The sequence below is a fragment of the Pelobates fuscus genome, chromosome 6, assembly GCF_036172605.1.
Source record: "Pelobates fuscus isolate aPelFus1 chromosome 6, aPelFus1.pri, whole genome shotgun sequence".
NCBI classification, from domain to species: Eukaryota; Metazoa; Chordata; class Amphibia; order Anura; family Pelobatidae; genus Pelobates; species Pelobates fuscus.
The window spans coordinates 186,502,133-186,517,027 of record NC_086322.1 but is presented as its reverse complement, the minus strand read 5'-3'; positions in this window follow the sequence as shown (position 1 = coordinate 186,517,027).

The window sequence follows — 14,895 nt, the reverse complement described above, 5'->3', positions numbered from 1 at the left end:
GCCACGAGGCCTAATGGAGACTACACTACAGCGACTAGAAGTGATCTTCGAGGAATTCTGGCAAAAATTACGGTGCAGACAGTGCACAGCGGCGGAGCAGAGTAAGAATGAAAACCCACTGCACTGCTTGCCTCACAGGGCTGACAGCACACCATCTGCACCACGTGCCAGAGGACCAAGGCGAAGACAGCTGACAGCGTCAAGCTGGGATACTCTGTGCCCGTGTCCGCATTCACAGACCGAGGGCCTCAAGGGGGATAACCCCGGGTCATGTCCCACACCCTCAGAGGACCAGTTTCATCGCCAATTGGGGCATTGTCAGAGGTGCCGGAGAGTTACATGCTGGCTCTCTTCAAGTCCTGGGGCCCGGGGATAAGCCAACAATGGACTTGGTTTCAATATGCGACCTCTTTGGCAAGTAAGGGGATAGGATGAACCCTGCAGCCGAGCCTCAAGCCATAGGGGGGAAGAATATTGTTTTATTTCTAATCGTATAGTCTCCTATGTGCACTCTAGTCCTGGTGGTGGAGTGGTTCCCCTTTCAGCAATAATCCCTACAAAGTTAAGGTCTTTAAAAAAAAAAAAAAAAAAAAAATCCCTTTTAACATGTTCCAGACGACCTACCGCTACATCACAGAGCTTACATCTGCCTCTAACTGGGTCACATCCCCCTGTCACCTCACTATGGCCTAGCATATTTAATATGTTCTATAATTCCCTGACACACTAATTGTCCAGCTTACCTAGAGGTTTTTTTATCAAATTATTGTGAGCCTTGGTGGGCAGGTGTTCAGGTTTGCTGTGCTTGATTTATGCCTAAGCCACTTCTGCTTTTATAGATTATAGCCTGCACACCACAGTTGAGAAGTGTGGCTGTTGAATACCACACAGGCAGGGTGGAATAGCTGTCAGAGTTTCTTGTATCATTATTATAAAAAATTGTGCTGTTTTCAGGAATGCCACATTACTGTTTTATGTTATGTCATGATTCTGCTTGTTGATGTTGTTGTGGCAAGACAAGCTTGTAATGTTATCTGTGCACAACTAAAATAAAGAATTTAAAAAAAAAAAGTACAGAATTTAAGAACACACTTCACATACAGAAACCTAGTAACTAAGCCACGCTTTTCGCAGTCTGCTCATTTGACTGGTGGGATTTTTGGTACTAGATTAGTGTGATATTAGAGACAGAGGTGTAGGTTTACACTCTTTTCCTCTATCTTTCTAGTCTATCACTTTATTATTATCTATCCCTCTTTACAGAGTAGACAGCTTTATTTATTTTTCATATAGCTGGGTTTTGGGCATTATTGACTCCGGAAGCAGGGGATCTCCCTTAGTTATTTTTCTAATATAAAAAAAGAATTAGTGGATCATAAGCACTGCTTGAACAAATCTTTTTTGTTGAAAATGATGGTGATTTTTTTTATACGTTGTAAACTCACTTATTTTGCTTGATTTGTATGTTTCTAGCAAAATTATCAACCAAATTAACATTGAACATTCCTACTTTGATCCACCTGAACCAGGTTGAGTTTCTGTCTGGCAGGGTGGCGAGAGGTAATACAGTGAGAGCTTTGGCAATTTTAGGGGGCAAGCTTGACTGATTCTCAAAAAAGTATTTTGACAGGGTAGGTTACAGGGTTATGGGTGTGGGCTCAATGATGTTTCAATGGTTTTTCTCACCTTTTGATTTACCGAGAGCTAGGGTCAAAGTTAATGGTGTACTATCTGTGGAATTTATTCCCTTTAATGGCTAAGGCTACCCTTTATCTGCTCTGCTATTTATCTTGACGCTTGAGCCTTTCCTCTTTATAATCCGTGGAGATGAGGAGATCCAGGGCATGCTGCATTTATGAATGATATATTGTTTATCCTTAATAGCACTACTCACTTATTACAGAAATATTATTATTAATTGATATGGAAACGTGTCTAACTTTAAGATCAACCCCTCTAAATTGCAAAGATGCATCTTGAACTTTAATCTGGGGTAATTTTTCATATCCCATTGTAAGATTCCGTGATTACATATCTGGTAATATCTGGTACATAAAATTATACTTTAGTGTAAATTATCTGAAGCCAGAGCTTCCTATTATTATAGTTGCAAAGTTGACATAATAAGACTCTGAAACATGACCATAGAAAAACACCCAGGACAACCATGTGCATTTATAGCATAGTGGAAGGAGAATCCAGGTAGCTCCAGATAGTTGTATAGGTTTTGAGAGAATTAGTTACATAGTTACATAATATTCTAGCTTTGAAAAACAGCCTCAAGTCCATCACGCTCAACCTTTAAAACTCATTAATTTATACTTTATGCTGTTAATCCAAAAGAAAACAAAACAACATTTGTAGCTATTTCAAATTATTTTCAAGGGCAAAAAATCCTTTTGAATCCATGGTGGCATTCAGATTTCTCATTAGATCAATAACCTGTTCACATACATATTATTATATCTTGAATATTTTGTTTTTGCAGAAAAACACCCAAGTCTTTTTTTTAAATATCTATAGAATCTTATAAGGCAATCTCTTTGGGTAGAGAAGTCCACATTTTTATTCTTCTAACTTAAAGAATCCTGTAAGCAAAAATGCCTTTATTCCAGTTTCAATGGATGACCTCTTGTTTGCTGTATTTTCTTGCTAATGAACAGGTTAGTACATAACACCTTGCACTGACCCTGTATATATTTGTACCATGCTATCATTTCCCTTGTGAGACAACTTTTTTCTAAAGAAAATAAAAGCAGTTTTTTTGACCTTTCTTTGTAACTCATATTTTACGATAATGCTTCTTCCTTATTATTTCTGTAGCTCGCTCTGCGCTTTTTCTAGTTTTGCAATATCCTTCATTAAAATTGATGCTCAAAATCATACTGATTATTCAAGGTGAGTCTTAATTTGATTTATGAAGAGACAGAATTACATTTGGGTCACGTGAATCAAATCTCCTTTTTATACATGAAAGCACCTTACTAGCTTTTGATGTTATCCTTAACTCAACCCTATTTAATATACAAGGAGCTTGTGGGTTACTTATTTCAAAATGCATTAGTTTGCATTTATCTGTTTTGAATCACATCTGTCGCTTGCTCAGTCCCCCGATTTATCCAAATTCCTCTGTAGAGAAGTCATATCAAGTTCAGCATTAACTTACCTTGTTTTGAGTCATCTGCAAACACTGACACGTGACTTTCAATGCCCAATTCAAAAGGCCAAATGTCAAATGAGAGAAGTAAAACCTAATTAATTTGTGGTAATTGTAATTGAATTTCTCACATGCAGTACTTATAGTTTTAGGAATGTAATGGATATCGGTTTACTTTGGTATGCTCGTACGCCTGTGGGGTAGTGACCCAAAAGTGCACATAATGCCAATTAGCAAACATTTTCATACTTGCTCAAAATGGTTTGTACATTTATTAAAAGCTCTAATAAAAGACAGAATACATTTCAAATAATTATCTGTAAAAATCATGCCTAATTCCAGTTCCCCATCGTCTCTTATAGAAGGCTAAGCAAGAAACAAATGTTCCTGAATTGTAAAGACCACAAGCAACTAAATTGCTTTAGCTTTTATTTAAAATTAGTTTTTATTGTTTTCAGTGTCAACAGGTAAATGGGATACCGAAGAAAGTAGGGGAAGTAGCATGTTATCATTTTAACAGTAAAACATCATAAGACTTTTACATTCCATTCTGTTTTTTTAACAAAGAAAAAGAAAATGTATACTGGTCCAACCATCTATCATACCCTGTAGTATTTCACAGTTAGGAGTTATTTCATTCAATGTAGGTTCACAAGTACATTTAACTATCTGTCCCCCCTCTCCGGGGGAAACTCTCCCTCCTATATGCAACTGGTGGCGGTGGGGTTCCCTTGAGTAGGGCTATACTTCCCCTGGCTAGGTTGGGTCTGCTTCGATCTCTGGTCATTGTTCAAGGTGTATGCCTTACAATGCTTGTGTTACTCAGTCAGGTTGGGATAGGGGGAACAACATGGGGGGGGGGGGGGAGGGGGGGAGGGTAAGGTGGGGGGTCTTCCTAGTTCTGCAACTGGGTAGATTCTCTGTTATCCCATCACTAATCTGTGTTAGTAGTGGTGTGGTTATGCATCTTCTCAAGGTCCTGAGGCCCTCTAGTTACTATCTTGGAGTTACTATCTTGGAGTCCTTAAGGTGTGTCGTATCCAGGGTCATCATGTGCCTAGGTATTTATCCCTTTTCCTTAATGTTGACCAGTGAATTTCTTCCAGCTCCCTCACTCTCTCCACCCTCTGCACCCACTGTTCTCTATTAGGAATACTCGTCTTTCAACGATATACTGGAATGAGGGCATTTGCCTCACCAGGCATTATGTTCAGTAGTAGCTGTTTGGGCTTCTCATTAGTGGAGTTAGGCCAACCTAGGAGGACTTGGGATAGCGTGAGGCGGGCTTTCAAAGGGATGATCAGTGTAATATCTGCTAATACCTGCTGCCAAAAGGGGGTGATATCCTAGCACTGCTACCAAATGTGTTCCATATCTCCCTGTTCCCCATTGCATCTCCAACATTTATCACTCACTGCAGGCCAGTAAGTATGAAGCTGTACAGGGGTTCTATACCATCTGGTGACCCTCTTATAGAAGGCCTCCTTCCTGGAATTACTGACCGGAGCTTTCATCCCTGCCTCAAGTAGGTGCGCCCAATCTTGATTGGACAAATAGATATGTAGACCTCTCATCTATTTTTGTTGCAATGAGACCTCTTGCTGTTCTACAGAGCTTGTTTGCAGTATACGGTAGAGTTTTGACAGGGTACATCTGTGATCCTGCCCTGGGCCACATCTGAGGTCAAAGAGGGCTTTATTTCTAGTCTGCCAGAATGGCAGAACCGATTTGTGTAAAACGTTTCTCAGTTGGGCTACCCCCATGACATCTAGCAGTGTCATACGCCTATTCGGTCTATATCCTTTAGTCTGGGTGCGTCTCCTTCTGTCAGTACTTGGGTTATGTCTGGATTAGTTTCCCCCGTCAGTTGGGATAGTATTGTTGTACCTTGTCCGTTTTGAAAGTCAGGGTTGTTTTCTAGGGAATAGAGGGAAGATATTGCTGGAGCCAGATTCCATGTGTTTTGTGCCTTCTCCATATTCGTAATGTGTGTGATATGATAGGGAGGACACGAATATTGCATGTTTGCCATGGGAGTGAGTGTAGAGGTGCCTTTGCATAACTCTGTTCGAGGGTGTACCAAGATTTTTTTTCTTGTCTGTGGCCGTCCATTATTTTATTCTCGTAAGCAGGTTGCCACATAATATCTGTACAGATGCGTGAGACCAAGACCCCCTCTGCCTATAGTAGAGGTCAGCGTGGTATAGGCTAGACATGGAGTTTTGTTGGCCCATATGTAGGATATGAATGCTGTTCGCATGGTGCTGAAAAATGTGGCAGGTAGGGGGTTTGGGAGGGCCTGGAACAAATACAGCACCCAAGGGAGAGTCATCATTTTCCGGATATTAATCCTTCCCATGAGAGAGAAATGGGGTAAGTCCCATTTTTTTTAGGTCTCTTTTAATTTCCTCCATGAGAGGAGTGTAGTTTAGTACCCTTCCCCTTAAATTTATGGGGTTCTTGGATGTGTGCTCGCCATTTTGGCGGTACCAAAACCCCTAAGATTTCGCATTTGTCTGCGTTGATTTTAATATTTGACAAGTATCCAAATTTCTCTGTTTCCATTTGAAAGTGCGCAATGGATCAGTGATTGTGAGTAAGACATCATCCGCAAAGGCAGTGACTTTAACCTCCCCCCGGGTAACTGCATCCCCAGATCTTGTTATTGTTTTGAAGTGCCGTGAGAAAAGGTTCCATGGCAAGGACAAACAGGAGAGGGAAAAGGGGGCAGCCCTGACGTGTGCCATTGCTAATTGTGAAGGGACTGGACTGTTGTCTATTAACACCAACACTGGCCGCAGGCCCTTTATACAGTGCCTGGATCCAGTTTCGCAGCCGCGGCCCAAGCCCCAATGCCTCCAGTGTAGTACCAATCCACCATGTCAAATGCATAGATTGCCAGTAACAGCGTTGGTATTTGGTTTTGGTTGTGGTCGCCCCATGGAGTATGCTCATGATTTTGGTGGTGTTGTCCCTGTCTTCACGGCCTGGCACAAACCCAGCTTGGTCAGGGTGGATCAGTCCAGGCAGGAGGGGCTTGAGGCTATTGGCTATGAGTTTAGCTATCAGCTTAAGATCTAGTTTAATGAGATATTGGTCTGTAGCTACCGCACATCATGGGACCTTCCCTGGTTTGGGGAGGATAATGATCGAGGCTCTCAGCATTGATGGGGGAATTGGGTAGTCAGGGGTCAGCCCATTAATAGTCTTAAGGAGGTGTGGTGCCAATGTAGACTGGAAGGTTTGATAGTAACATATCGTCAGGCCATCAGGTCCTGGGCTCTTGCCCTTAGGCATGGTTTTAATGGCTACAAAGAGTTCTTCCATAGAGAATGGCTCGTCTTATTGGCCAGCGGTTACGCTAGGGACTGTGAGAGGAAGATTTGAGGTAATGTACTCCTGTAGTTCTGAGGGGCTACAGGCCGGGGGTGGGAGATTGTAAAGGTCATGGTAGAAGTCCCTAAATGTGGAAGCTATGTCCTCTGTGGTGTTGCACTGCTAATCCTTGCTATTTAATATCTTGGCTATAAAAGTCTTTTGGAGTTTCGACTTCAGGGCCTTTGCCAGTAGCTTCCCACTCTTATTACCATGTGCATAGAAGGAACTTCTTGTCAGTTGGACTGCTCTGTGTGCTTTTATGGCTAATAGGGACCGTAATTCCCCTGTGCGCTGTTAGGCATTGAAAGTTATCTTGTGTGGGGGTCTGTTTATGCAAGGTCTTCAAATTGTTAATGGTTTTAATGAGGGATTGTATCTTGGATGTGCGTTTTCTTTTAAGTCTTGATCCCCATTTAATCAGGATTCATCTAAGGACTCCCTTATGTACCTCCCATACCCAAGGGACTGTAGTGTCAGGTTAAGTATTCTCTTCGAAGTACATATTCAGTGTTGTGTGGAGATCTTCCACTACCTGAGGGTCATCTAGGAGAGTCTCGTTCAGGCGCCAGTTGGTATTGTGTCTAGCTTCACCTTGTGTGTTTATAGTCAGGAATATAGGGGCGTGGTCAGTCCAGTTTATATTACCTATGGTTGCTTGCTTTACCAAATGAAGGTGTCTATGGCCTATGAGGAACATATCTATTCTGAAGTAACTGCCCGCTGCAGGGGAGTAGAATGTGTAATCCCTGTCCTGTGGGTGTAGCAGTCTCCATCAGTTCTTCAGTTGTTGTGAGTGTAGTGAGTCGTGAAGCAGTGATCTTTGTCTTTGGCCTTGGATGAGCTGTCTACTGCATGATCAAGCACCATATTCCAATCACCCCCCACTATAAGAATCCCCTCTGCAAACCCTTCCAGTTTCCTCAGGCATGAGCGAGCAAAGGCCACTTGACCCGAAATCGAAGCATATACATTCGCCGGGGTAATTAGCTGGTCATTTACCTTCCCCTTAACAAACATCATCCTCCCCCCGGGATCTGTCTTGGTGTCAAGCTCTGTGAAGGCAATGCGTGACAACATCAGTATGGCTACCCCCTTTGACCTCCCCTTGTTGCTATAATATGTCTTGTAAATATATTTAGATCTGAGTCTAGGTTGAAAGTCTTCCTTATAATGGGTCTCTTGGATAAACATAATATTTATTTTTTTCGGTCTAATTCTTGTGTCAACATGTAACGCTTTTCAAGGGTATTGAGGCCTCTTACTTTTAATGACAATAGGTTAACCTGGGCCATATCGGGTTTGTGATAGTTATCTCTGTATTGATGGCTTTCTAACACCATTAGAAGTTGTGTGTGGCAGAGTGGTAATAAGGGAGCCTAATACAAAGTTGCAGGCAGATGAAAAACAAAAACTATATACATGAGTATGATCTAAATTATTCATACTGACAGAGAGAATGGTGCCAAACCTGTAGGAGATGTAGTTGTATCCACAAGCACCTCTCGAGGGGTAGGAGACCTATTAACCGTAAGGGGAACTGAATGAGTGCTTCAGACACATTGGTAGCACCACGGATCGCGCCCACAGCACAGACATGAGCGCAACCCGCATTGCGTGAACTGCACCTGGAGCCTAGACCCCTGAAAACCTTACATTTATCAGATTAAAATATTATCAACAACTGCTGTGGCCATAGGGGCCCAGCATAAGCAAATAAACTAACACAGATTAAGAAATCAATGGCATCACATATTAAACAGTGGGGACCTGAGGGTACCCCATTTCATGAGTTAAATTAGTGCAAAAGACATATGCTTCCACCCTCAAGAAAGTCCTCAGGCGACCTTGTCTCTAGGTGTGGAGGGGTGTTCGGTACCATGTGGGACTTGTCTTCTGCGTTCTTCTGTGTTCTTTTCCACCCTGATCTTTGAGGTAGTTATTTGAGAGACTGTCCAGAAAGTCCGGTCCAATCCTCTATATCAATAGGTGGAAGGCCCAAGGCCTGCAGGAAGTCCGGTACGTCCGTTGGGTCGCTGATAGAGTAGGTCTTGCCTTGCTGCGTCCTCACCAGGGCGAAAGGGAAAGTCCAGCGGAATTTTATGTTTGTCCAGTAGGATTTGGGTGATAGGCTGGAGCGCTCTCTTGGCTAGAAGCGTTGCCGGGGAGAGGTCCTGGTAAATGTCCACTCTGTGGCCCTCATATTGCAATTCACTGGATTGCCGGGCCCTCCAGTAGATCTCTTCCTTTAATGGGAAGTTATGAAAATGACATTTAAGGTCACGGGGTTTATCTTGCGGAAGGTTTCTAGGCCTGGTTGCTCTGTGGGCCTTGTCAAACTTAATGGCCGTGTCCAGAGGCCAAGAGAGGATCTGGTTAAAGAGGGTTGTTAGTACCTAATGGGGTCCTCTGCGGTTCCCTCCGGGCTTTCCGGAATGCCCCTCACCCGCAGATTGTTTCGCCTTCCTCTGTTGTCTACATCTTCCAGCCTCCTTTGTAAGTATAAAATAGCCTCCGCGTGTAGCTTCTGATTGGTGTGGCATTCAGACCATTGCTGTTCTGCTGCTTCGCCATCATCTTCCAGGGCCTGTACTCTGTCACCCAGGTGTCATGATGGCTTGTAGTTTTTCCCCAAAGCTGTCCTCCAATCTCTGAAACATAGCAGCGATGTCTGCCTTGGATGGGAGTTGTGTGATTAGTGCCCGGAGGTCAGTATGGAGCACTTCGAGGTCGACGGGCTTGTTGGTCAGCTGCCACGTGTACCTGAGGCGCCATTTTGCCGCTCTGCACCGACTCTGCTTGCTCGGAGAAAAATCTCCGTAGAGATTATTTAGAAGAGGCAGGGTTGGTGGCAGGTGTTCCCGATGCATTGCGCTGCTTTTTTGATGCCATTATCTCTGTTATTTCTGCTGGGTTTTGTTGTTTACATTCAGTTACTGGCGGACCCCAACTTTCATGCGACCATCTGCGCTGGTGTCTAGGCCACGCCCCCTGCTTTAGCTTTTAGTTAACTTTGTAATTCCTAAATAATTGGAGCAGAGAGGGGATTTTTTATCTAGAGAAATCCAAATATATCTTGAGTGGACAAAATTAAGTGATTGCATAAGTATTCAAAGGAAACCAAAGAGTTGTCCAGGTACAGACTACTAATGAATAGTATACACTTGTCAGACCATGTATTTATATTCATGTATGGAAAGCATGCCAAACTTGTGGACCGCAGGCTGCATGTGGCCCACAATGATTATATTTGTGGCCCACCTGCCCTGACACCGCTTTGTGCTGTGGCTGCGACTCCCCCTTCCCTCCTGCTCGCAGTGCCAGAGGAGCGTCTGGCCTGCTTGAGCAGAGAGGAGCAGGGCTGGAACTGGAGGATGGCTCATCTTAAGGTAGGAGAAGATGGGTTTGGGGTACCTTCCTGTGTAGTGTGTTAAATTGGGGAGGGGGCAGTGTAGTAATTTGGGGTTAGGGAAGGGGCAGTGTGTTAAATTGGAGGATGGGCAGTGTATTAATTTGGGGGAGGAAGGGGCGAAGTATATTAGAGTAGTGGGATGGGCAGTGTATTAGAGTGGTGGGAGAGGGACAATGTATTAGAGTGGGGCTGGGCAGTGTATTAGAGTGGTGGGATGGGGTCAGTATGTTAACTTGGGTTGAGGGCAGTGTATTAACTTGGGGGTAGTGTGATAGAGTGGTGGGAGGGGGGCAGTGTATTAGAGTGGGGGGAAGCGGGCAGCTTATTAGAGTGGTGAAAGGGAGGCAGTGTATTAGAGTAGTGGGATGGGGCAGCGTGTTAAATTAGGTGAGGGGGAGCAGTGTGTTAAATTGGGGGGAGGAGGGGGCAGCTTATTAGAGTGGTGAAAGGGAGGCAGTGTATTAGAGTAGTGGGATGGGCAGTGTGTTAAATTAGGTGAGGGGGCAGTGTGTTAGATTGGGTGGAGGGCAGTGTATTCAATTAGGGGAGGGAGGGGAGCAGTGTATTACATTTGGGGAGGAAGGGCAGTGTATTCAATTCGAGTGGTGGGGTGCTGTGTATTAAATTGGGTGGAGGGGTAGTGTATTAGAGTGAAGGGACGGAGGGCAGTGTATTTGATTGAGGAGTTGTGTATTAGATTGGGTGGAGGGGCAGTGTATTGGATTTGTGGGCAGTGTATTAGAATGGGGGAGGGGCAGTGTATTAGATTGGGTCTGTATGGAGGCGCTGAACGCTCCCCGTGGAGATGCTAATTGGCTGCGCAGCGTTTTGCTACACATGCACAATAACCTCCTAATGCTTTCCTATGGGAAACCTTGGATTGGCTGAGATCATCAAGTTTGACTAGCTCATAGCACAGGAAGGTGTCTCTAGCCTCTGGGTCTAAGATTCACCATACATCAAATAACTGATGCGCATGCAATTATTTCCTAAAAGTCTTTCTTTGTTACCTCAGTGCTATGTTGACCTGAATAGGGCTAGAGATCTGGATCAGACAGCATATTACAATCACCATAGACTTCATGATAGGTAGACTGAATAAGGGACACTGTTGGCAGGTACACGTTCACAAAAGCTATTTCTTATCAATTAAAAGTACCAGTTAAGCAATGCATTGCATTTGCCATGCCATTCGACATACAAATGCCTATATTGAGTGTTCTGGAGTTTACTAATAGTGCGATTGGCAGCGTTCGTGCATTTGACGGTCCGGGAGTTATTTCAGGAGTTTTAGGCGTAAATTCATGGAAATAGAACATTGTTCAATGCCATGTTGTGAGATCATTGTATGAAATTTGAAACGAATGGTTTTACTTCGTTAACTTGAGGCTAACACATTTTTTTTCTCATACAAATACATTCGTACGAAGCGAAAATTTCTGAAGTGCCCAAGTCTACCAGTTATGATATTAAATCTACTTCTTATGTAATTTTTTTATGTATATTACAATGTTTCTTGTATGCAGACAATGTCTGCTTTTTGTTTTGCTGCTTCTATCCATAATATATGTTTGTGGGGTGAACCTTTTAACATTTGCAGATAATGTGTTGTTTTGAAATAAATTTAAAAAGGCAATTCAACAGAAAATGAAAGTGGGAAATCCAAGCCAAATAATATTTTATGTTATGTATTAGTTTTTTTTTTTTTTTTACAGGTATCTGTTTTATTTGTTTCCCTCCTCTGTTATCAATATTGGAGCTCCCAACTGCTGCACATGGGTGGGTGATGGAAGCACACTAGGCAATATCTGTTATCACCCACCACCCACTCGGTGGTAGGGTTAAGGGGGATGCAAGGTCCTCCCTGGTTTATTAATTAAAGTCCCCATCTGCAGATTATGGGGCCAGGAGTACACAGGGGCACCTTGTTCATTTTTATTATTGTCCCCACAGTTGGTGACATGTGGGGCACACTATGTCCTCGTCACATTATTATATATTTAGAGCCCTGCAGCGGGGTAGAGGATGGACAATATGTCCCCACACTAATTAAATGAATACCTCCACTGTTGGGGCATGGTGGTTGCACAGTAATCTGTCTACCCTCCTGTTCTTTAAATTGGCGCCAAGTCACTAGTCTTTTATTACAGTAAGAGACACTGTAATAAATTGAATGTTTTTTTCCATTTATTCATGGGCTGAGTATGTTTTTCTTTTTTACTTATAAACGTATGACATTCTCTATGTATTTTTTGTTATGTCTTGATATGCTTTTTATATTTTTAAAATAAAGATTGCTAAGAATAAAATACATGAACTTTTTCTGGAGAAAATATTTGTGTCTGGTTCATGTGCACAATATGTTTGTGTGTCTGGTTCATGTACAGTATACAGTAGTTTATGTTTCTGGTTTATATAAGTGTGAGCGCAGTACATAATATATTTGCATTTCTTATTTACACTGATAAGCCACAGCAGTAAAACTACTGGCAGGTGATGTGAATAACAATGATCATATCATTACAATGGCACTTGTCAAGAGGTGGGGTATATAAGGCAGCAAGTGAAAAGTTCTTGAATTTCATGTGTTGGAAAAATAGGAAAGTAAAAAGATCGGAGTGACTTTGACAAAGGCCGAATAGTGATGGCTAAACAACTGAGTCAGAACATTTCCAAAACGACAAGTCTTGCAGGTAGTTTCCAGGATGCAGTAGTTGGTACTTACCAAAAATGGTGCAAGGCATGATAACCTGTGAAGCAGGCTCATTGCTTGTATGGGGAAGCCAAGGCTAGCCCATCTGCTTTAATCTCACAGAAGAGCTACTGTAGCTCAAATTGCTGAAAAACTTAATGCTGTACATGACAGAAAGCAGTCAGAACACACAGTGCATCACAGTTTGCTTTGTATGGGGCTGCGTAGCTGCAGAGCAGTCAGAGTGCGAATGATGACCTCTGCCCACCGCCTAAAGCACATTTAACGGGAAGGTGAGCATTAGACCTGGACCATGGAGCAATGAAAGGAGGTTGCCTGGTCTGATGAATCACATTTTCTTTTAGACTAGGTGGATGACCGAGTTCATGTACTTCATTTACCTGGGAAAGAGATGGTAACAGGATACACTATGGAAAGAAGGCAGGCCAGCAGAGGCACTGTTCTGTTGGGAAATCTTTGGTCCTCATATTCATGTAGGTGTCTCTTTGACACTTACCACCTACCTAGAGATTGTTGCAGACCATGTACACACTTTCATGGCAATAGTATTCCTTGATGGCAGTGGACTCTTTCGGCAGGATAATGCACCGTGCCACACTGCAAAAATTGTTCAAGAATGGCTTGAGGAACATTAAAAAGAGTTCAATGTGTTGCTTTTGCTTCTAAATTCCCAAGATATCAGTCTGACTGGGCGTCTGTGGGATTTGCTGGAACAACAAATTTAACCCATTGAGTCCCCACGTTGCAACTCACAGAATTTAAAGGATGCAGATACCACAGAAAAAATTCATAGGTCTTGTAGAGTCCATGCCTTGACGCATCAGGCAGCATGAGGGGAACCTACATGATATTAGGCAAATTGTTTTAATGTTGTGGCTGATCAGTGTATGTGTACCAGCTAGCTCAGGACTATCTTTTTGGGAAAATAAATTTACCCTTCCCTCTGATTTTGTGGTATTTCCCTTTCTTTGTGCTAAAGTTTACAAAACATTACTAATCAGTAGGAAGCTTACAACTGAACCCTCACATAAATATTTGCTTTGCCCTTAAATAATTGCTTATGCCATCGGTTTGGCAGTGATATATACCATTAAGTGTGCATTAGTTACTTATCGTTTGGTAAGAGCTTATTTCACAAAATTTCACATGGTACAACGCTTGGGGATTTGTAGCAGATACAGGATCTTCAAATATGAGTATTCATTTTATTATTTTTAATGTGTTGCTTTTGTATATAGTTGGGCTTTAACAATTTTAGGGCATAATGACACATCCTAAATTTTGGTGTTACCTCAGACTGATCACTTAGGTGAATGCAGTACTCAAAGTGAATGCTGCATACAGCCTTTTAAATCCTTTGAAATGACTATGGCTGAGCAGACTCTGACTTTCAGATTCAGTATTTTTCTAGCTGCCATCAGTCTGAGGAAGAACCCCAGGGTCGGAACAGATCCTGACAGGGTCACCCTGCATGCCGCCTTCTGATTGTCATCAGTGCTTGGTTTTGTCTGCTGCCCAGCACAGATCACAGTGTGATCAGTAGGGAAAGCATGCTGGAGGTTCAGCATGACAGACAGTATATATCTGTAGTAGACCACTTTCTTATATTTTAGCTAGGAAATCCACCAGATAAAATCACTACTGATATTAGCAGAGGGAATTACATAGGGTTGGGAAGGGTTAGGATTAATCATGTTCTTGGGTTATACATGGTTACAGCTAGTGGTAAGACTATGGTAGGTAAATGGTTAGAGTCAGTGTGAGTATAAGGTTAGGTGTAGGCTGGGTATAGGGTTAGTGTTAACTACCACAAATTAATTTAGATCTTAGACACATATGAGGCATTTAACAATCAGGACTGATGCATGAATCTATTTTGAATTATTTTTCTTTAGTTGTACTGGATGTGTAAAAAATATTAAAAGCAAAAATGTGAATTTATTTTTTTCCAACCCCCCCCCCCGCCCCCATTTTAAACATTTTATTTACATGTAATATTGAGTTAGTTATACATATAGGATATAAAAAAGCACTTTCTGTCCTTTAAAGAACAATTTATAATATGTATCTGAACAAATACATAGCTGAAATTTTAGGTTTTGGTTTGAAACAATTGCCTCTGTCCTTATCATTATAATGCATCAAAATAGTAGATAAACGTCTGTATCCTACTCTCATTTAGTAAACGAAACTCCAACTGCATTATAAACATCAACTAGTCATTCCCATTAATTACAC